Source organism: Microtus oregoni, unplaced genomic scaffold (assembly GCF_018167655.1).
Source record: "Microtus oregoni isolate MIOR12 unplaced genomic scaffold, Mior012 000050F_006, whole genome shotgun sequence".
Taxonomy (NCBI): Eukaryota; Metazoa; Chordata; class Mammalia; order Rodentia; family Cricetidae; genus Microtus; species Microtus oregoni.
Window position 1 is genome coordinate 27,368 of NW_024543230.1, and position 20,896 is coordinate 48,263.

The 20,896-nt window shown below is 42.2% G+C and overlaps 3 long non-coding RNA genes and 1 other non-coding gene across 13 annotated transcripts in view; all 4 read right to left on the reverse strand.

Annotated features, from left to right (window-relative positions):
- Nucleotides 1–11,378, reverse strand: part of LOC121436895 — a 38,354-nt gene extending 26,976 nt beyond the window's left edge. For 2 of the 9 annotated variants that reach the window (XR_005972856.1, XR_005972854.1), the window contains exons 1-6: nucleotides 9,739–9,789; nucleotides 9,232–9,313; nucleotides 7,200–7,355; nucleotides 6,479–6,561; nucleotides 6,093–6,217; nucleotides 3,492–3,586 (exon numbers count right to left, since the gene is read on the reverse strand). This is a non-coding gene — a long non-coding RNA (uncharacterized LOC121436895). Of the gene's footprint in view, nucleotides 1–40; nucleotides 299–2,274; nucleotides 2,326–3,491; nucleotides 3,587–6,092; nucleotides 6,218–6,474; nucleotides 6,562–7,199; nucleotides 7,356–9,231; nucleotides 9,314–9,738; nucleotides 9,790–10,346; nucleotides 10,484–11,238 lie in introns of those variants that run through there. The other 7 variants (XR_005972860.1, XR_005972858.1, XR_005972859.1 and 4 more) reach the window with 7 other exon arrangements.
- Nucleotides 11,379–11,707: 329 nt separating this feature from the next.
- Nucleotides 11,708–13,421, reverse strand: LOC121436911. The gene is made up of 3 exons (XR_005972876.1): nucleotides 13,362–13,421; nucleotides 12,685–12,779; nucleotides 11,708–11,768 (listed from the first exon to the last, which is right to left on the reverse strand). It is a non-coding gene; the product is annotated as an uncharacterized LOC121436911 (long non-coding RNA).
- Nucleotides 13,422–13,427: 6 nt separating this feature from the next.
- On the reverse strand, nucleotides 13,428–20,096 carry LOC121436913. Of its 2 annotated transcripts, XR_005972878.1 has the most exons (4): nucleotides 20,047–20,074; nucleotides 17,096–17,133; nucleotides 16,172–16,278; nucleotides 13,428–13,486 (listed from the first exon to the last, which is right to left on the reverse strand). It is a non-coding gene; the product is annotated as an uncharacterized LOC121436913 (long non-coding RNA). The 2 variants fall into 2 exon arrangements; XR_005972877.1 differs by lacking the exon at nucleotides 17,096–17,133 and having other exon boundaries at nucleotides 20,047–20,096.
- Nucleotides 20,097–20,560: 464 nt separating this feature from the next.
- Nucleotides 20,561–20,632, reverse strand: Trnaa-ugc. The gene has a single exon. It is a non-coding gene; the product is annotated as a tRNA-Ala (tRNA).
- Between the last annotated feature and the right edge of the window lie 264 nt (nucleotides 20,633–20,896).

A 20,896-nucleotide genomic window follows, 5' to 3' on the forward strand; every position in this document is an offset into this window, starting at 1 on the left:
ACACACACCACACACACACACAGAGGCATGCACACAGCATCAGAATAGATTACATTCGTCTTTACTACTCCAGAAACTCAACAAAATGACTACTTCTCCTGAAGTATGGAAGGTGTATAATCATTTATCCAAAGCGCGATTGTGGGTTCGAGCATGCCTGTGAGTGCGTGAGCAATTGTGTGTGTGTGTGTTTGTGTGTGTGCGCGCGCGTGAGGTCAGGGGACAGAAGACAGCCTCCGGTGCTGTAACTCAGGCGCCATCCCCCTGATGTTTTTCTTAGACAAGGTTTCCAACTGGCCTGGAACACGCAAGGCAGGATGGGTTAGCTCGTCAGCACACTCCAGGGATGGGCTCGCCTCCACCTTCACACATAAGCATGTCCCGCCACACCTGCTACTTTTCCTCCTGTAGTTTATCTTCATTTTCTGGATGATGCTCTCTGGGAATGACACTCAAGGCCTCATGCCCACAAGGCCAGCACTTTACTGATTTAGCTGTCTCCCCAGCCCTACTTTTACCACCCAAGCACAAGTATTTTCTCAGATTACACTTTAAAGTACTTTCCTTCCTGGATATGAAATTTCAAACACCACAGGAAAGCACATGTACTACCATAAGGAAATCTGTGTTTGTTGCTGGGCTTATTCCTACCCCTAAGGCACAGGGCTGTCTGCAGGGAAATCTCCTGAGAGTGAGCTATCTGAGTAGAGTCCCAGCCGCCATTTTCTGTGCGCCTTGCTGTATGTGGTGGTGAGGAAGTCACTTCCCCATTTAGGGGATGGTAATCTTTAATGTGTCTGCCAGGGACACACAGGGCTCTGCCTAACATCCAGTGAAAAGAGGATGTTTTCCCATGACAGAACTAAGTTGAAACTTTCCCACAGTGAATGGAATGATAATAGTCCTGATATCTACTTTGTGTGTTTAGTGCAGAGTCTCAGAGCAGCCCAGCCCAGCCTGGGACTCTTCCCCTTCCTCCCTCAGCCTTCAGAGTGCTGCTGGTCTTCCCAGCTTAGCACACTGCTCCAGCTCAAGTATTCATTTTAATGTAAACACATTCTTAATGCTACTGTTTTCTTCTCGGCCCAGTAACATTTTCATTCCATTTCTACATGTATATGGTTGAATTCCCACGAAATAAGTAATTTTATCATTGATTTCCCTGCAAAAAATTATTTTATAATGATCCACATCTCTTGAAAAACCATGTACTCTAAGATTGTTTTCCTAAGAAATTTCACATTTTCTGAGATATTATTGGTTTTTGTTTGGTTTTCATTTTGAGGCAGGGCCTCTCTATGCTATTCAGGCTGTTCTGAAACTTCTTTGCAGTAATGATCCTGTAACCCCAGTGTTCAAATAGCTGGAAGTGCACGCATTTGCCACATAATGCGAATGAAAACTGTTCTCATTATTGCCTGGCATTTGAGCATTTTTCTTTAATGTTTCACAGCAATTATTTTAATTTGTAAATGATTTTAAGGCAAAGAATGTGCATAACTTAATAATAATTATGTTGTGTATATTTGTGTGTGTATTTACACATTAATGCACGTGCCTACAAAGGTCAGGAGAGGTCATACCTTCCTTGAGCTGAGGTACGGTCCATCACGCATTTTGGAAATGGATGCTGGAAACAGACCTTGCGTCCTCAGCAAGAATAGAATGCACTCTTAACCACTGAACATCTCTCCAGCAAGACTGTAGACTGTTAAAGTCCATTAGCCATTATAATGTTCATATTTTAAATTCCACTGTGTTTTCCCCTTGGTTCAATGACCTGGAGCTGATTCTTCTTTTTTCTTGTTTAGATTTATTTTTACTTTTAATTATGTCTGTCTGTCTGTCTGTCTGTCTGTCTGTCTGTCTGTCGTATGCACATGATGGGCAGAGGCATTGACTCCTGATGGAGCTGGAGTTAAAGGCAGTTGTGAGCTATCTGCCATGGGTGCTGGGACCCATACGCTCATAAACAGTAATGACTCTCACATCTCTTTCCTCCTGCCTCTACGTCTTGAGTGCTGGTATTACAGGTGAGGGTGAACATGCCCAGAGGGTGTAGTAGTAGGGGCAGCGGGGCTGCGTCCCCGGCACCCGGCCGCCCCCACGGCTAGCTTTACCCAAAATAATTACACAGACATTGTATTCTTTTAAATACTGCTTGGCCCATTCTCTTCTAGGCTAATTCTCACATATTAATTTAGCCCATCTCTAATCATCTGTGTATGGCACCCCAAGGTTCGCTTACCAGGAAGATTCTAGCCTATGTCCATCCTGGGTCGGAGCTTCATCCCGGGAGCAGGGCATGGCGTCTCTCTCAGGCGTCTGTTCCCGAGAGGAGAGCTGTGAGTCTCTGACCTCACTTCCTCTTCCTCCCAGCGTTCTGTCCTGTCTTCTCCTCTCCTCCCACCTATTTTCTAACCAATAAAATGGGCCAGGGCAGTTCCTTTATTAGCCAATGACCTTCCTCCATCATTTCCCCTTTTTCGGTTTAAACAAAAAAAAAAAAAAAGGCTTTAACATAGCAAAATTACATATAACAGTTATCAAGTAAAAGTTACAATAATCTTTATCATAACTACGGAAAACTATAACTATCTATTCATTCTTTAACTCCATCAAAGACTCCAGAAGGATATAATACTACCTAAGTAAACAAGAAATAAGAAAACTCTAGAAATGACAGAGACATCTCACTGTCTGGACAGTCGGTAGAGCATGAGACTCTTAATCTCAGGGTCGTGGGTTCCTGCCCCACGTTGGGCGCCACTCTGTTGAAATACGGAGCGGCGGGCTGTGTCCCGCCACCCGGCTAGCTTTACCCGAAATAATTACACGGAAACTGTATTCTTTTAAACACTGCCTGACCCGTTAGTTTCAGTTTCTTATTGGCTAGCTTTTACATATTGATCTAACCCATTTTTATTAATCTGTGTAGCCCACGAGCTTGCTTACCAGGAATGATCTTAACCTGCGTCTGTCTGGAGTGGGAGAATCATGGCGACTCCCTGAATCAGCTTCTTTCTCCCAGCATTCCGTTCTGTTTACTCCGCCTACCTAAGGGTTGGCCTATCAAATGGGTCTAGGCAGTTTCTTTATTAATAAGAAATCACTCCCACATCAAGAGGGTCAAAGAACACAGAGCAATTTCCATTCTAGGCAATCATTCTGCCTCGAGAGCTATGTCGCCAGTCCCCATACTGTGGCTTTTTAAATTCACCAGTGATTTCTTTTCATGGTATAGCATTCTCATTGAACAGCTACCAGAAAAATCAAGAATATAGCTGGGAATGTCCTGCACTGCCAGGGGAGCCATACCAGTGTCTAGGGACCACTTTTAAAAATCCCCACATGTGCTCCCACCACAGTTTTGAAGAGCTTCGGACAGGGCCACAGATGCTGGGCAGATCTATGTGCTGCAGCATCCTCGAGTCCAGCCTCTGGCAAGGACATCCTGTTCCTGAGAGCAAGTCTCCTGAGAGCAAACCTACCTTACATGCCCAGCTTCCTCAAAGGTCAGCAACAAGGGACTGGAGGCTGCTGTTGTACTCTCTGTGGTTGTGTGTGCAGAACAATGACCCAGACCCTGCAGAAGAATCACAAAACAGGAAAAAGGTTGGTCAAAGAATCAGACACATCCTTAAGCTCAGTGCTGAAGACATAAAAAAAGAAAATTTGGAAATATAGCATAGTGTGTGGATATAGAAATGACGGAGAAAGAAGAACAGGATTTCCCTTGCACGGAGATGTGAGTGTGGGTGTCGTGATGTGGGGCTGTGCCTCCCTAGGAGTATGGGGACAATGATGAAGGGATCCCAGACATATCTGAGAAGCCGGATTCTGTGTTTGGATATCTGTACAGCAGTGGTTCTCAGCCTTCCTAATGCTGTGACATGACTCTTAATACAGTCCCTCATGTGTGGTGATCCCAACCAGAAAATTATTTCTGTTGCTACTTCATCGCTGTAAAGTTGTTACAGGTAAGAATCATAATGGAAATAGTTTGGGGGATAGACGTTTGGGGGGGATAGATAGTTTGGGGGATAGAGGTCACAAGTCACAGGCTGAGAACCACTGTTCTAGAGTCAGAGAGATGTGGAACCTTCCTAGGCCCAGCAACTTTGCTTCCCTGAGCCTGGATGTGCTGGACCCATTTTCCAAACACAGGCTGGGCATATCTGTGAGGCACGAAACAGAGTGAGCTGTGATCTCTGAGCTGTGCTTACCACTCTGAATTGAGAGCATTAGAATGCTCACTCATTGATTTTATGGGCCTTTAGTTACAACATCTGCTCTAAATGCCAGTCAGAAGTTCCTGCATATGTGACAGACTAATGTTGATGTATGCAATTGGAATTACAGGCTGGCCTTGCACTCAGACATCATACTGCTCTGTCTCGTGAGTCCTGGGATTAAATGTGTGTGCCACGCCCACCTGTCAAAAATACGCATTTCTAAAGGCAGTAGTCTCCTGGAGAAAGAATAGGGACAAGCAGGAGCTGCAGCACCTAGAGACTGATTTCACTTTGACTCTGCCTAAAGCCTACTCGCTTCATCCGTAAAACTGCCAAGAGCAGTACATGCTGTAGAACAACCACTTTCAAAAATACTTTAAACGTTAGGTTTGCTTTTCGTTAGACAAATGTTAGATTCTTATTCTTTTGGAAATTCTTCTACAGTTAGTTTTACTTAGAAAAGTTTACATCTGAAAATTATTCATCAGCTGACACGTTGTTAAATTACTAAGTTTTACAACAACTAGTTTGGGTATTCAAACTACCCTGTGTCAAATACACGTGCAACAACTGATGTCAGTAAACGGAAGCACTGTGTCTCCAAGTGGTCAGACAAATCCAGAGATGTTAGAGCAACGTCTCCACAAGGAAAATGCACAGCGCATACAGGTGCTATCTGCCTTCTCCCAGACAAGGCTGCACAGGGCAGCTCTCACGCTGATCACTGCAGCATGGCTTCATCCCTCTTTCAATCCACTTCCATCCCTCCCCTGTCTTCTGAACCATCTCCACTGTCTCCACACACTCCCTCATCCCGCCCTCCCCAGGCCTTTCTCTGTGCAGTGCCAAGTCACCTTCCACCAAAAGGAATCAAATCATGTCAATTCCATAACTCACCTTCCACACTGATCATATAATCCAAATGTCATAGTCAGCTGAAAACGACACACATCTTCCTTTCTACCCTATCCCCAAGCAGTGTCCACATTGTCTTCAAGGCTCTGGCCACTGGCCTTGTCCCCTGCTCTTAGATCCACTGTTCTCCATGGGGGCAAGCACGCCCATAACATGGCTTATGCATGGCCTTGCTTCTTTTTGCCATTCAGGACTCAGATCACATGCTAACTTCTGAAAACTTTAGGGGGTAACATCACGTACCACAATCTCCATCACAACTATTTCCTGTCCCCTTTATGATCTTTAAAGCGCCAATAATACATGGAATTGCTCTGATTACTGATTTCTTCTGCTTACTGACAGTTTGCCTATCTAACACAAAATACAGGAACCCGTGCTAGTCTTCACAGTGCAGGAACAAGGTACTCACAAAAGAGGCCAGTATGTGAATATCTGGATAAATATATATGAAGGAATTGATGCGTATTTGACATGCCATGTAACACACTGGTATTTACGGGAGTAGCAAGAGAACACGGTATGGAATTAAGCAGTCTGTGACTCCATATCCTAGAAGACAGAATAACAAACACAGTAGCAATACTTTTTAACGTGGACAGCCATCAGAAAGAAGTGGCTATGCCACACCACACTTCACAGGGTTTGATTCGGTGTCTAGTGTGGACCCAGATTTCTACCATTTTAATAAGCACTCCCTGCAAATGTGATGCAGAAATGCATGACCCATTCAGGAAATGGTCTGAAGGGATGGCTTCCATTTCAGTCCTGGTCATTTAAAGGAACCCATGCAGACTTCTGTCATCTGGGGAGTCTATGAATGTCATTGTTCCACAGTGTGCTGCTCTTGCTGCTACCCTGCTGCAACAGGATGTGTTCCTACAAGGCATCACAGATCCGCTGCAGGTCACATGGATGGGAAGAGAAAAGGAAATGACTCACCTGGTGAGTCCCACATGATCTTGTCACTCTTGCTCAGGTAACAGGCTGACAAGACCACACCACACTTGGTTCTTCTCCAGGAGCTGGTTTTGCATGGAGAGTTCACTGTTTTCTCCCCTGTTCTACTAGAAGGCAGAGTAAGGGGAGAGAAATCTCATGGGGAGGGGAAGAAGGCGATGAGAACGCTCATGCACTCTACTGTACTGAATATAGGGATGGAGTAGTCTGTCTGCATCCAGTCAAGTCAAAGATGTGCAGTGACATCTTCCTCTTCTTTGTTCATCTCACAGACCCTTCCTATACACACCCATGTACACATCACACACACACACACACACACACACACACACACACACACACACTGGTGGCACTGATGACTCACATACTGGAAACAAGGGCTCATGTCAGCTTCTTGTCAACCTTCTGCGTGTTCTCTCTGCCTTCCTGTTGTTCTTATCATAGAAGAGACCTGATATTGACAGAAAGAGGAGACAAAGTGTCACTGACAGCTAGCATTTGGTGATTACTGTCTTCTGGGGGTGGTCAGATAATCCAGAATTCTAGACAGATAACAAGTGAAGAGCAGGTCCACTTGAATGTGTGTCCTTGCACGGGCATGTTATGGGATAATTTAAGCATCACAGTATATAATGATGACAAAGTGGTACTCCTTTAAAAAATGGGTGTTTCTGAGTGGACACAAACGCATGAGTAAATCCATTAATAAACAAAAGATAAAAGGGAAACTTTACTCAAAGACAAGCAATGCTTGTATACTAGTAACTGCACAGGGAAGTAGGTATCAGAGCAACACTTAGCAGGCGTCATGGTAATAATCCATATGGCAAGACCCATCCATAAAACACCCCCTCTGTAAACAGTCTACAGCAGACACTGCTAAAATCTGCATGACTGGATGGGAAAACAAGAGGGAAAACACACGAGTACTAACCTTGACCCTTTTGTGTTGGCAAAAATATTATTAGATATTTTGAAAAAAGTTACCTAATTATTCTACATAATACAAATCTTTCTGGAGTTACACATACATACCTAACTCTTCACATGTATCCCCTTCTTTCTCTCCACTGTGATCTCAACACCTACCTGATGGAGCTGGCTGGGAGGTGAAGGAGTATCTCTATGATTCCAAAGATTCCATTTGGGCAAACATTAGACCTGTGGCTGCCTTAGAAAATTTCCCCCAAACTGGGTGTTGGACATTTGTTTCTTTTCTCATAATTAACTTGCAACTTCAAAATACTGAAATTGAAACATAAGCAAATATATGTTTTCAAAGACATTTTCATCATAGAGAAAGAAACCTGACATTTCAACCTAAAAGAGAGCTTTTGTTAAAATCTACCCACAGACATTTGACCACAGTGAAATGTGTGGAAGCTGTAATTTAAAATCCCTGTCACTGGAGATAGCATCAGGAAATATGAAATAATTAGAAAAACTCTGCCCACTTCTCTGTTGTGCCTAGACACTGAATGGGACAAATCATTGCTGAGAGTAAAGATGTATAGATTCGTCGACTGTGGTGATATTTTGTTTGTCCTATGACAATAAAGCTTGCCTGAGAATCAGTGTGTGCAGATAGCCACTAGTTAGCCAGAGAGGACAGGCAGTGTTGGAACTCACCTTTCCCAACACTCAGGAGGTACAGTCAAATGGATCTCTGCGAGTTCAAGGCCACCCTGGGATACACTAGATTGATCCAGTCTAAAACAGAAAGAGAGTCAGGCACTGGTGGCTCACACTTTTCTTCCCAGGGTTTGTTGAAGAGAGGAATATAAGGTGGGAGGAGATAGGAGATCCAGGCATTCAGTCTGAGGTCTTGTAGAGACAGGATGCTCCATTTGGTCTGAGGATTTCATAGAGGAAAGAACTGGAAGCTGGCTGCTTTGCTGTTCTGATCTTATAGATTCAACCTCGTAATATCTGACTCCAGATTTTATTATTAAGACCAATTAGAATTCACTCTGCAATCACCTTCATGCAATGGAAGATACAGGTGTCTGTTCTCCTCAAAAAGACCTATAGATCCAGTGCAATACCAACAGAAATCTAACAGACTTTTCATAAACTAATGGGCTTATCCTGAAACTCATAGTGAATATGAAAAACCAGAGCATGAAAACACCTTCAAAAGGAAAAATCTTGGAGGATGAACACATGACTTCCAGACTCCTTATAAACCTAGAGAAATGAAGACAGCGTGCCTGATTGGTAATGACAATAAGACAGAAAAGAATATGAAGGGGACAGAAGAGTCACACACGTGTGAGGGGACACCTTTAGCAAAGACACAAAGACACTTCAATGAAGCAGGAATATGCTGGTCACCGAGGTTTTTTGGGACTCCCTGTAGTGGTAGGGAGGAGCAGCCCAGTATCGTGACCTTCAGCCTGAGGATCACCCTGTCCTTTGATGACCTTGACCCTGGTAAACTGGGTCTAGGCTGCAGAAAAAACTTTCAGAAAAAGCCAGGATGAAGCAAAGGTTGTGAGCTTATTAATCCTGTGGATAGAAGCTCACACAGAATAAGGATGGCTCATGCATGACGGCCTGAGTGAGGACTAGAGAGAGACACTTGAGATTAGGTGTCAGTACAAAGGGTGTGTGAGGAGGGCAGAAGAGTGAGAAATGTGAAGATTTTTATGGCTCTCAGAGTTACATTGTTTTAAAATTACATGTAAGAATACTTTGAGTCTTTAAATAGGTTCTGTTTTCCCATTAGGAAAAATATACAATATGTTATTAAAAAGTCAAAAATAAAAAAATAATCTTTTGAAATGTTCTTATCGCTTTTAAAATTTCTTTTAGTAAATTAAATTTAAGGTTAATATGTGATTTTACAAGTATTCTTGTCCTAAGTAAGCACAATTAATTAATTTATTTATATTTGTTGAATGTTTTTCCATAGGGAAGTTTGTGCACCACATGAGTGAGTACCTACTGCTCACAGAGGGAACCAGAGTTTGAGATGTCTTGGAACTGGAGTTACAAACAGTGTCAACCATTGGGTAGGTGCTGGGTATCAACTCTGGATCCTCTGGAAGACATTCAGAAATATAAAAGAATGAACCCTATCTTCAGACCCCAGTTTGTTTGTTTTTATTTTTAAACTTACTTTGAGATGTTTTTAGGAATAGTTGCATCATATCTGCAGGTAATTTTGGCTCTATCAGTTGGGCTGAGGCTTCTTGAATGTCCTAAAAATGTAAAAATGATCACAGGATGAGGGGCTATGTATTCCCTCTCATATCCCCTTCAATGCCCTGTCTTCTGTCTTATTTTGGGACAAGCAGACATCCCCATGCACAAATATAAATATAGACAAGTTGTTTATCTCAGGATACAAAAGTCAACCCAAAACAAACAAAGGATCTACACAGGACTAGAGACATCTCCGAGGTTAAGAGTGCCTTTGGCTATTGCAGATGACCTGACTTCAGTTTCCAGCACCCATATGGTGGCCGACAGATGCCTATAACTCCAGAGCCAGGGGAACTGACAGTCTTTTCTAGTCTCTGTGGACATCGGCACTCAAATGCGCATATCGTACACACAGACATACAGGCAGACACTCAGTACATAGTGAAAAGAAATCTAAAAGATAATTGATCAAGAATACAACCTAGAGCCTGGAGAGATGGCTCAGTGGTCAAGAGCTCTTCCAAAGGTCCTGAGTTCAATTCCCGGCAACCACATGGTGGCTCACAACCATCTGTAAAGAGGTCTGGTGCCCTCTTCTGGCCTGCAGACATGCACACAGAATATTGTATACATAATAAATAAATAAATATTTTTTTGAAAAGAATACAACCTAAACATGAATCGTGTAGGAGAAAACGAATGAATTACAGACTAACTTCTTAGATATAACAAACCTCCTTTCATTAAATGAACAACTGGATTGTTAAGAACTCCATAAAGTGAGAAAATGTCCACTCTTCCAAATATATGTTAGTAACATATTTTTCCTGCCTGGGAAAATGAATGTGGGAACTTGTGTATCAGGTGACAGTCTTACTGTTTCCAGATTTCCCAAACCTCAAAAAGAGCCAGTAAGAAAATAGACATTTCAGAAAATAAAAGTTGGCCAGAAGGGTGAGTAGATGCTCCACTAAGAGAAACATACAGCCGCAACATGCTTAACACTTAGGGAAGAGAGACAGGTGACTCTGAGGGGACTCTTGACACACCCATAAAATACTCAGAAATAAAGACTTGTCATACAAAGACCTGGCAGGTTGTGGAGGATGAAACTCTCATACCCACTGCTGGTGGCCATGGAAAACAGGACAGAGACTTGGAAAAGTATTTCCCAATTTCTTGATATGTTAATTGTCATCTGACCATCACATTCCCAAATATATAACCTGGAGGAAGAGGACATATTTTCTTTTAATGACTTATTTATTTCAGTTCACACCAGCTTTATATAAAAGACACTGAAATTGAAAACAACCTAAACAACAGGCTACAGGTAAATGACTCATTTCCCAAGACTGTCATGGCAGCTCCCAACTGTAACTCCAGTGCCAAGGGATCCAATACCCTCTCTTTGCATCCATGGGCACCAGGCATGCATGTGCTCTTCATACCTATATGTAGGCAAACATATATACATATAAAATAAAAATAAATTATAAAAGTTTCTGTGTAGCTATACATTGCTACACCATTTAATATTAAGAATGAACAATTATCATAGGCAACAAAATAGATAAATTTAAACATATATTCAAGATGAATGAAGGCCAGATGTCTCTAAACTCTGGTTCTATTCTAATACATTCCAGCATATATATTAATTTGTCTATAATATCAGATTGTTTTTTTTTTTGAGACAGGGTTTCTCTGTGGTTTTGGAGCCTGTCCTGGAACCAGCTCTGTAGACCAGGCTGGTCTCGAACTCACAGAGATCCGCCTGCCTCTGCCTCCCGAGTGCTGGTATAATATCAGATTGTTGTAATTTCCTGCAGACAGGGTAGGGCAGTGGTTGGGAGTGAAAACCTAACTAACATAGAAATGAAACTTTATGGATTGGTAAATAATAATGAAACTTTTACCTACCTGAGTATAAGAAGATGTCTATTGTCATTATGGGGAAAAGTAGAAAAATAGTAATTACGTTTAATATTTGATGACTTGGACTGCAGAGATGGCCCCATGGTTAAGAGGACTTGCTGCTCTTACAGAAGACCCAGACTGGGTTCTCAGCACTCACTTGCTGGCCCACAATGGACTGCATATCTGTTTCTAGGGGAGCAACACCCGTTTCTGTCCAAAGCAGCACACCCTAATCCTGAAACCAGAGCAAAAGAAACATACACTGACCCTGAGACTAGAATCAGTTCACTGGCCCTGAAACCAGAGTCCAACGTTTAAAAAAGGCCAGTGAAATAAACACATTTGCCCCTGAAACCAAAGCTACAGAAACACACTCTTCCACTTACCAATTCGGCAAAACAAACTAACCAATATCTCAGCATTAAACCAACCAATCCCTGAGCAGGAAAACCAGCAGATCATTGAGCATGAAACCACCCTGTACCTGTTCAGTTGGGAGCTGCCTTTCCCACTTTTGCAGGGTCAGCCACCTCCTGGACTCTTCCCTCCCAGTGAATCTCTTGAATGAGGCTTGGGTGAGACCTTCTTTGCCTAAGAAGAACAGAGAAGCAATGACTTCAACTGGAGACGAGTGGAGGAGAGGGGAGCAGAACTGGAAAAGCTTCTCCTAGCAGAGTAGAGTTGTTACTCTTCTGAGGATCTGAGCAGAGCTGTAACAACTTGGCTAGGGAAACCCTCCCCTACCAGAGCAGAGCTGTTAATTTGGGAAAAGCTTTCCCTGAAGCAGGGCTGTGAGCTTCTAAGTTTAAGGTGAATTTGTGGTATTCCTTGGCTCCTGACTGCCAGGATCCCTTTCCATCTGAGCAGCAATGCTTACAATATACACACAATTTTTAAAACATTGCAGTCATTGGGTGCCGGGAAGATATCCCCAGGCTGCCTGACACCATTCTGTTCAGGCAGGTGCCACACACCCACAGGCAAGCCTGCATTGTCAAAGCCTGGGCTAGGGAAGACATTCACAGGTCGACCCGCTACTTCCAGGAAGCCATTATGGTGAGCAAAATGTGTGGTGGAGAAATGGGAGAGAAAGAGCAACAGAACTAGCTATGATAAACGGTGCAATGAAGGATGTGAAGGCAGTGAGGAACAGACTGAGGAACAACCTAAATACCTTCAAGCTCAGGAACATGGATTCAAAACAAACTTCTTACCCAGACCCAGAAAAACAAATGTAATATGTACTCTCTCATGAGTGACTTTTGGATAAAAAGCAAAGAAAAACCAGCCTACTTTCCACAACCCCAGACAACCTAGACAAGAAAGAGAGACATTGCTGGTCTACATAGGAAGGAGAAAAAGACAAGAATTCCTGAGAAAACTGGCCATGGGGGGGGGGGGGGTCAAAGGAGAGGAGGAAGGGGAGAGTATAGGAAGGTAGGAAAGCAGAGCTAAATGTATAGCTCAATAAAAGCAATAAAAACCAAACTTCTTAGATATAACAAACCTCTTTTTATAAGTTGAGAAGCTTGTTGTTAGGACGTCCATCAAGTGTCAGCTGTATGCTCTTCCACGTAATGGTTGATAAATGAAGACAATGCCCTGATGGGGAATACAAGTTTGAAAACCATGCACCAGATTAAGGAATCCTTGTATCTAGGATACAGAACATCTCACAGACATCATTAAGGTAAGTGCTACCTATGGCTTTTCATGTAATAGAATAGAGATGATTCTAAGTGACCAAGAGTATTGATTTCATAATAAATGTAAATGTATATGAATACATCAAGCAAAGAAAAATACTCTTCAGGTTACCTGTTAAGATAAAATCTTAACACCAAAACATGGACGCCTGGTAGTCCAATGACCCGCGGACAAAAGGGGGGTCTTGGGGGGCAGGGCGGGGACAAGTAGAACACAGGACACCATGCCAACAAGCTGAAGGTGCACGTGCTCCCTTTCGGGGGTCCTTGAGGCCTGCCCGGTTGGCAGACACTCACCTCTCTGGGTGGGTAGCCTTAATGTAGGAGCAGAAAACTGTTCCTGAGCAAAGAACCTTTCAGAAAACGCAGGCTTTGGGGGGAGGCCGTGTGTAAGAAAGACAGCCCTGCAGAAGGAGCTGGGGGAGGGGGGTTTGTGCTCTTTTCCTGGACAATCTGCCCCTGGATAGCACACACTCACCCGTCCAGATGGAACTCCTCAGCACATAAACAGGGTCGCCTGGTAGCCCAATGATCCTAGACCAGGATGGAGGGGGGAGGACTTTGGACTTTCCACAGGGCAGGGAACACTGACTGCTCTTCAGACTGGAGAGGGAGGGGGAGAGGAGTGGGTGGAGGGGGAGAGGAGTGGGAGGAGGTAGAGGGAAATGGGAGGCAGGGAGGAGGCGGAAATTTTTTTCAATAAAAAATAAAAAATAAAATAAAATAAAACATAATTGACAGAAAAAAAGATAAAATCTTAAAATACTGACTTTTAAGCACATATCCCTTAAATGTTACACTGAACACTTAGAAATGAACAAAAAATAATAGCCAATTACAAATAAAAGGTAACCTGAGATAAAAATTCTGATATTTGAGAAATGCTTAAAAGAATATGCAATTAAGAGATATTTTTGAAACCCACAATAATTCTATGGGCTCAACTTTAGTGGCAAAATGTTACTTTTTCAAGAAATATACCAATAATGTGGCATTTTTTTGAGGAATGTGATGGCTAATCTTGGTTGTCACTAAGACTACATCTGAAATCAACTAAAACTCAAGTATCTGGACTCTCCTGTGAGAGATTTTCTTGATTGGATCATGTGAGGTGAGAATATTCACCCTAATCATCATCTCTGTTGGAAGTCCACATCAAAGGACGTGGAAGAGGAAAGCTTTTATTTTTGCTTGCTCTCATTCTTATCAGCAATGTCATCTACCCTGCTTCTGAGGCATCCCTTTGTTGGAGTTAGAACCTACATTTTTGGGACTCCAATAGTGACTGAAGAAAAGTAGCAGGTCCCTAAGAATCCTCTAGATCTCCAGTGCCAAACTGGGACTGCTGAGACATCCAGTCTTGTTGACTGAACAACTACCATTTATGGCTTTTCTGCCAGACAGAGCCATTGTTGGTTTTGGGAGGCACATTCTACCAATTATATTCCTTTAGATCAGTGGTTCTCAACCTTTGAGTTTGACCCCTTTCACAGGGATCAGATAAGACTATAAATAAACACAGATATTTACATTGTGGTCCATAAAAATAGCAAAATTACAGTTATGAGTAGCAATTAAATAATTTTGTAGTCGTAGGTCACCACAATATGACAAACCGGATTAAAGGATCACAACATTGGGAAGACTGAGAACCACTGCTTTAGTGAGATCTGAGTAATGCAATGGATAAGGAAAAGCTCAGGAACAATAGTAGATTGGAACACACTGTTTTCGATGCAACAATAATCATATGGGAAATAATACATTGAAAAGATTTATGACAGCTAATTTTCCTGTAGCTCTATGGACTTCTGAAACTTGATAGAAGACAACCTACCTACTCTCCAGATGAATATGGAACATTCGCCGACACTAACTCCACATGAGACTGTTAAATTTGTACACAAATGCATGTATGGATTAAAATGTTGCAATTTGCAGGTAGTTCAATTGGTAAAAGAAAGGCACATATACTTATGCCTGCCTGCTGAGTTCAATTCCCAAGACCCATGAGGTGGAAGGAGAGAACCAATCATCACAAACTGGTTTTGGGAGGCACATATGTATCTAGGCACTGATGCACTGAAAGGCCTCTTTCACAGCAATAGAAACCACGGCTTAGCAGAAAAGACAAAAATATTCCAAGAATGGTGACCTCTATGTATCCATTAATGTAGGAGAAGACCCAAGTTTTCCAGAAGGTCTGTAAAACAATGCAGACTAAGTAAGGATAAAAGACCCAAGTTTTCTCTCAGATATCGAATCTAGAGTTGAATTCGTTTGTGAGTGTGGCTGTGTGTGGTCATGCTTGCAAGTCATAAAACTAGAAAACAGACCATGAGGAGACGAACAGGAGCTTAAAAGAGGAAGGAAAAGAGAGGGCAGTGAAATATGTGGGCCATGAAAACAGAAGATGCAACAACTTGTAGATGAAAGCACAAAGGAAAAAATCTATTTCTAAAACAATGTTGAGTAAACCAGGAAGCATATGAACCCAAGATACATGAAATGATTGATATAGTCAAACTTCAGAAAAGAAAAAAGAAAAAACCTTGAGATCATGTTGAAGGAATTCTGTTTCTGGTAGACAAAAAGAGAGCCACATAATTATAATGAGGCATGCAGTCCAAGGGATAAAGCACACTATTTATTATAGTGCTGAATAAAAGCAATTATCAAACCTGAATCTCTATGTCTACATAAATTATTCTGCTGGATTATCTTGGGGATAAAAAACCATCATCAAAAGTAAACGTAATTGATTATCAATATGAGACATGCTGCTAAAAAGGGCTAAAGGAAGTTTCTAAAACAAACAAATCTTAGAGGAATCAGAAATATCTGGAAGAAAGAAGAAGAATATCAATGCAGAATATGATTAAAATATATACGTTTCCTTTTCCTTTTAATATCTCTCAGTTCTGTGTGATGTTTGAAGCAAAAAGTATAAGTGATGTGATGTGGTCCTCTATAGACACAGAGTAAATGTATTGTAGATTCTGTTCTTACAATGGTGATTGTGAAGGAACTATAATTGCAGTAACATCAAATAGGGTTAGACTTGAAGGCAATCACGATATCTGAGTAGCACTAACACCGACCAGAGAGATCTGGGATAGCTGATGTAACATGCTCACTTCACAGTGCCTTGATCCTTCCATCCAACTGAGATGACAAGGCATTTAGGCACATGGGATCACATTTCACCTCAAAGAGCTGCTAATGAACAGAACATGAGGTATTGTTATCATATTGAATGGTTAAGGATGGGTAAGGGAACTAACTCACCCTTAATGTCCCAACGTTCTGCTCAGTCTGGCAGACATCACAGCACACTGGGTTCTTCCTTAAAACTCCTGCTTCTGGGTTGCAAAGATTAAACCCTTTACTTTACACTAGAAGGTAGCAGAAGGGAAAAGAAAACTCATGAAGTAGAGGAAACCAGGATGAGGAAGCACATAAATCCCAGGGGATGGAATGATGGTGCCTTGTCTGTGCAGACGACATCAATGGAAGGTACACAATGATGTTTTTCCTCCTCCCAGGTCATCTCACCACCCTGGGCATATACAGTGATAACTGTGACTGCAGACACATACTGGGAATGTGAGCTTGTGCATTTCCCATTCCCGTGGCAAGAACTCCCCCTCTCTGTGTGCACTCAGGCCCCTACTTTCATGCCACAGCCTTCCATGGGCAGCACAAAGGGGGCAAGGGAAATCCGCCAACCACATAAATACACAGGTTTTGTTTTCTCTCCATTCAGGCCCTGAAAATTATTCTTTGAGGTGGGCATCATTACTTCCTTTCCACACAGGGGCTCAGAGAGCGCAATGCTTAGACCCAGGAAATTCTCCAGAGGCACCAGATGAACACTGATGCCATCTTAAATGGATTCCTCTGACCAATATTGGGACAAATGGAGCATGGAAATAGAGAACGGCAATAGAGAGGAGAACAGTTTGGGAAAATGGGTGTTGAGCCATACTGATATAGGTCAGCACATGAGTAAAGAAATATGGAGATAAGTAAGCAGTATACTACACACCAGGTCATCATTGAAGAGGACCAGGAGAATTATAACACATAACCTATCACAGCAGTAAGTGATTAACTAACTTTCACAATATATATCCAGGGACATATCTGCACAAGCATGAGCATATACACAACACACACTAACAAATGTCAATGTAAACACACAGCTCTCACCTCAAAGGAAGAAGAGAGTTCATTCTGGAGTCAAATATCTGTGAGTAAACATGAGTGAGACAGGTTTATGTTAGTACAAATTACATGTTACAATGTGGAAACAGTTTCATGAAGTTTTTATAATAATAGAATGAAGAAACTATAGACTCTCTTTAAGTACATGGGTGATAATATTAAGTAGACTATTATGGTAAAGCAGAGAAACCACAGCTACAGGCACTAGCTGCTATGTGATGACACGCAGTCATTTGACTGGTAGAAACTTAAAGCTTTGATAAGGAGACATATTCTGATATTTTAAATGTCAGGTCCAACGTCATCACTTAGTAACAAGGTGTTAGGTAAGTTCAACACAGGGGGCCCAAGGAGTGGCTACTCATGGGCTCAAGAGAACACAAAGGAAATTGTAATTAGGCCCTGGGACTGCGACTTCCACCATCTCCATATCACTGCAGGTCTAAGAGTCAATCAACCAGGCTTTGCAGACCAGCCTCTGCCAAGGAATTCCTGTACACACACACACACACACACACACACACACACACGACACCTCATTCTCACTCTCCTAGCTCCCTGGTGTTTACTGAGAGCTCAAGGGGTACAACCACATTACAACAGATTCATCTCTGACCACACACAGGATGGTGAGAGCTACTAAATTATGTGGTCTGAATGAGATTCCTGTGACGATGGCCATGGACTTGTCTCTGGGACATTTCTCTCATTTGTTTCAGACTGTCAATAATAACCTGTAAATGCCGATACGAAAATAGGGACATGCTGCATTACACATCAAATATAGTTTGCATCATGAAATAATCCATGCTTGCAACAAAAAATATCCTTTGTAAGTTTCATTGACACTTGTTTCCTGACAGTTTACAGAAGATTTAATAATTTGTTCACAGAAAAAACAATACGTATCAATTTGTTTAAAAAATAATAGCAGTTATAGATGAATCAAAAAGTACAAATATTTGTGCATTATCCCGACAGATAGATCCATAGTGCTGATAGGCCGAGAGATTTCCAAACATTGCTGAATTGGAGACAACCTGTCTTAATAAAGGACAACTATGTTCACGGCTCAAACAATTCATTATTAGTAAGATGTCTGTTGATTCAAAACTGAGCTACAGATTCGATGCACTAACAATAAAATAGCACTTATTCTTTTTAAAAATTGAGTGGATAACTCTAAACATTGTAGACTAAATATATAGCTTGTGTAAACCTTAGAAACAGACAAATGTTAGAGAACAGCATTGCCTGATAGGAGACCTCTGTGTGAACCTACAGTAATTGGACCAGCATGCTATTGAATCAAAGTTGGCAAGAAAAAGTCCAAAACCAACATTCCACGCTCACATCCACACATTTACATACCACTGCCTATATCGAGTCAACATTTTTCCTGTGTCTGATGCTGGCATCAAGCTTGTGTGTAGTGCGTGTAGTGTGTGCTGAGAAGAACTGACCATACTCCTGCTGCAGCCTCCCAGGCACTGGGATTACTGGCATATGTACCATGATTGGATAATTGGAGAACTGATGTTTCACAAATAAACAAGGCAATTTGATGCAGAAAGATGGCCTTTCAGGAAGCAATACTGAGGTAAGTGTATATCCAAACCCACAAATATAAACTAGGACCTACATCGTATCATATGTGAAGACCATTCAAAATAAATTACAGATGTAAAAATATAAAAATCAGCCTATAAATGTCCAACAGAAAACAAGAAGAAAATCCCTGTCACTGGGTTCCAGGAAAAGATTTCGCAGACAAGACACCGAATAAAAACCGTAATTGAAGAACTAGAGAAGGTGGGATCTTACAATTGAAAATCTCCTGCTCTTCCAAAGACATGGATGAGAATTGAGATGATAAGTCTGAGGCTAGGAGAAAAGTTAGAAATACATATATCTGATAAAGCATTTCTATGAAACATACGGAAAACCTCATATGTCAGTCAGAAAGTAGTCATTGAGACCCGTGAAATATTTCAGGTGTGCTTTTCAAGGGGGTGTTGATAGGATTGCCCCCTTTATAGAGATTCATTAGAGATATTAAGGCCATAAGCAGTGTCTTAGGGATTCTGAGGAGAGATCAGGGCCACCTGGCAGGGCGGGCCCAAGGAAATGGAAATTAAAATGCCAGACCGGTGCCAAGCACAAAGTGTCCCACACCTGCAACCCCTTCACGAGGCAGCCAAGGCAGGAGAATCACTGAGAGTTCTGAGCCAGGGTAGGACACAGTGAAATGCTGTCTCAAATCCAAACAAAACCGCAGATTACTAAAAAGAAAATCCTCTAACCAAGTGAGTCTTTTACCACTCATCTGAGACATGTAGGGTAATTATTGACTAGCATTTAGGCTTTCCCTCTTAAATCTCACCGGTCCTATGGGCTAGCAATCTCATGGCCTTTTCACAGAGAGGGACATGTACAGACAGGTCTGGGGAAGAAGGGGGTAGTGGAGAGGAAGGTGCTCGCTGGTCATCCAGTGGTAAATAAAGCTGGGAATAAATAGCTGAATATTAACTCATTCAAATAATATTAAAACTGTTCAAAGAGAAAACAATTGCTTTCTTTTCTGTTTGCCCAGAGATCTGACTGACTGCAACTTGGAAAGACAGCCCTGCTATCTCACTTATCTCTTACATCTCACCGATCCATGGGCGAACAATCTCAAGCACAGAGTAGGAAGTCGGGATCACAGAGTGCTCATTTGGCCTCATCTCCCTCCTGTTCACTCTCCCACAATTCCCCTCCTGGACAATGGCTCCAGCACAGCCCTGTACAGAACAGCACAGGAGGAGGCAGAATGGTCGCAAGTCTCTCTCCTTCCGGAGAAACACAGGTTGCAAACCCCGAGGTAGGAGTGGTCCTACTTGGGTCTGGAATCCCTGCATCTGCCTCCAAACCCTCAGAAAGATTCTGGTGCTCACCTCCGGGAATCCATAAGCTCAACTCAGTCCAAACACCAGGAACTGAATGCTCCTTTCCAGGACATCGTCCGGTCGCCATTTGAAAAGAGTCGCCATAATGACCCCGGTTTCTATGACAACCGTAATGCTGCCTCCCCCTTAGTAACCAGGAATGGCTCCGCCCAGCCCTCCCTTACTTCCTCTCAAAGGAAGAACTCTTCACCCTTGTTTTCACCCAAGAAAGCATACCCATTAGAGAAACTGTCCCCACTACGAATGCAGAGCTTTTCTTTTTTTTCCGCTCTGTGAACAAAGCATATCCCTAAAAGCCCGACCACATTGTACTCACCAGACCATGGTGGTATCTATGGAAATGTCGTCACAAAGATGAACATTGCTGTCACGGTGACAAACGAGCAATTTCATTCCAATAATTAGCTATGCATATATGACCTCATCACGGGAATTTAAAGTCTGGGACACCTTGTACAGAAACATCCTGAAAAAGAACAGTCAAAGGTTAAAAGAACTGCTTTGGAGATGCCGGGGATCGAACCCGGGGCCTCACATATGCAAAACATGTGCTCTACCTCTGAGCTACATCCCCACACCTGGTAACAGCTTCATCAAAGCCCTTGTGAAGTTAGAGGAACCGAGCCAACGTTCAGAGTCTCTGCAAGGGTCTGCATCAGGTCCTTTGAGCATACTGGATTCCAGGTTGAGTTTAGTGCTTTGATAGGATTCTTGGGACTTTTGTTGCATGAGAAAACAATCTATTTTCAGTCAAAGGAAAAATAATAACAATAAAAATAATAACAACAACAAAAATAACAACAAACCTTATGCTCTTTAAAGCAAAGTAACCTAACAA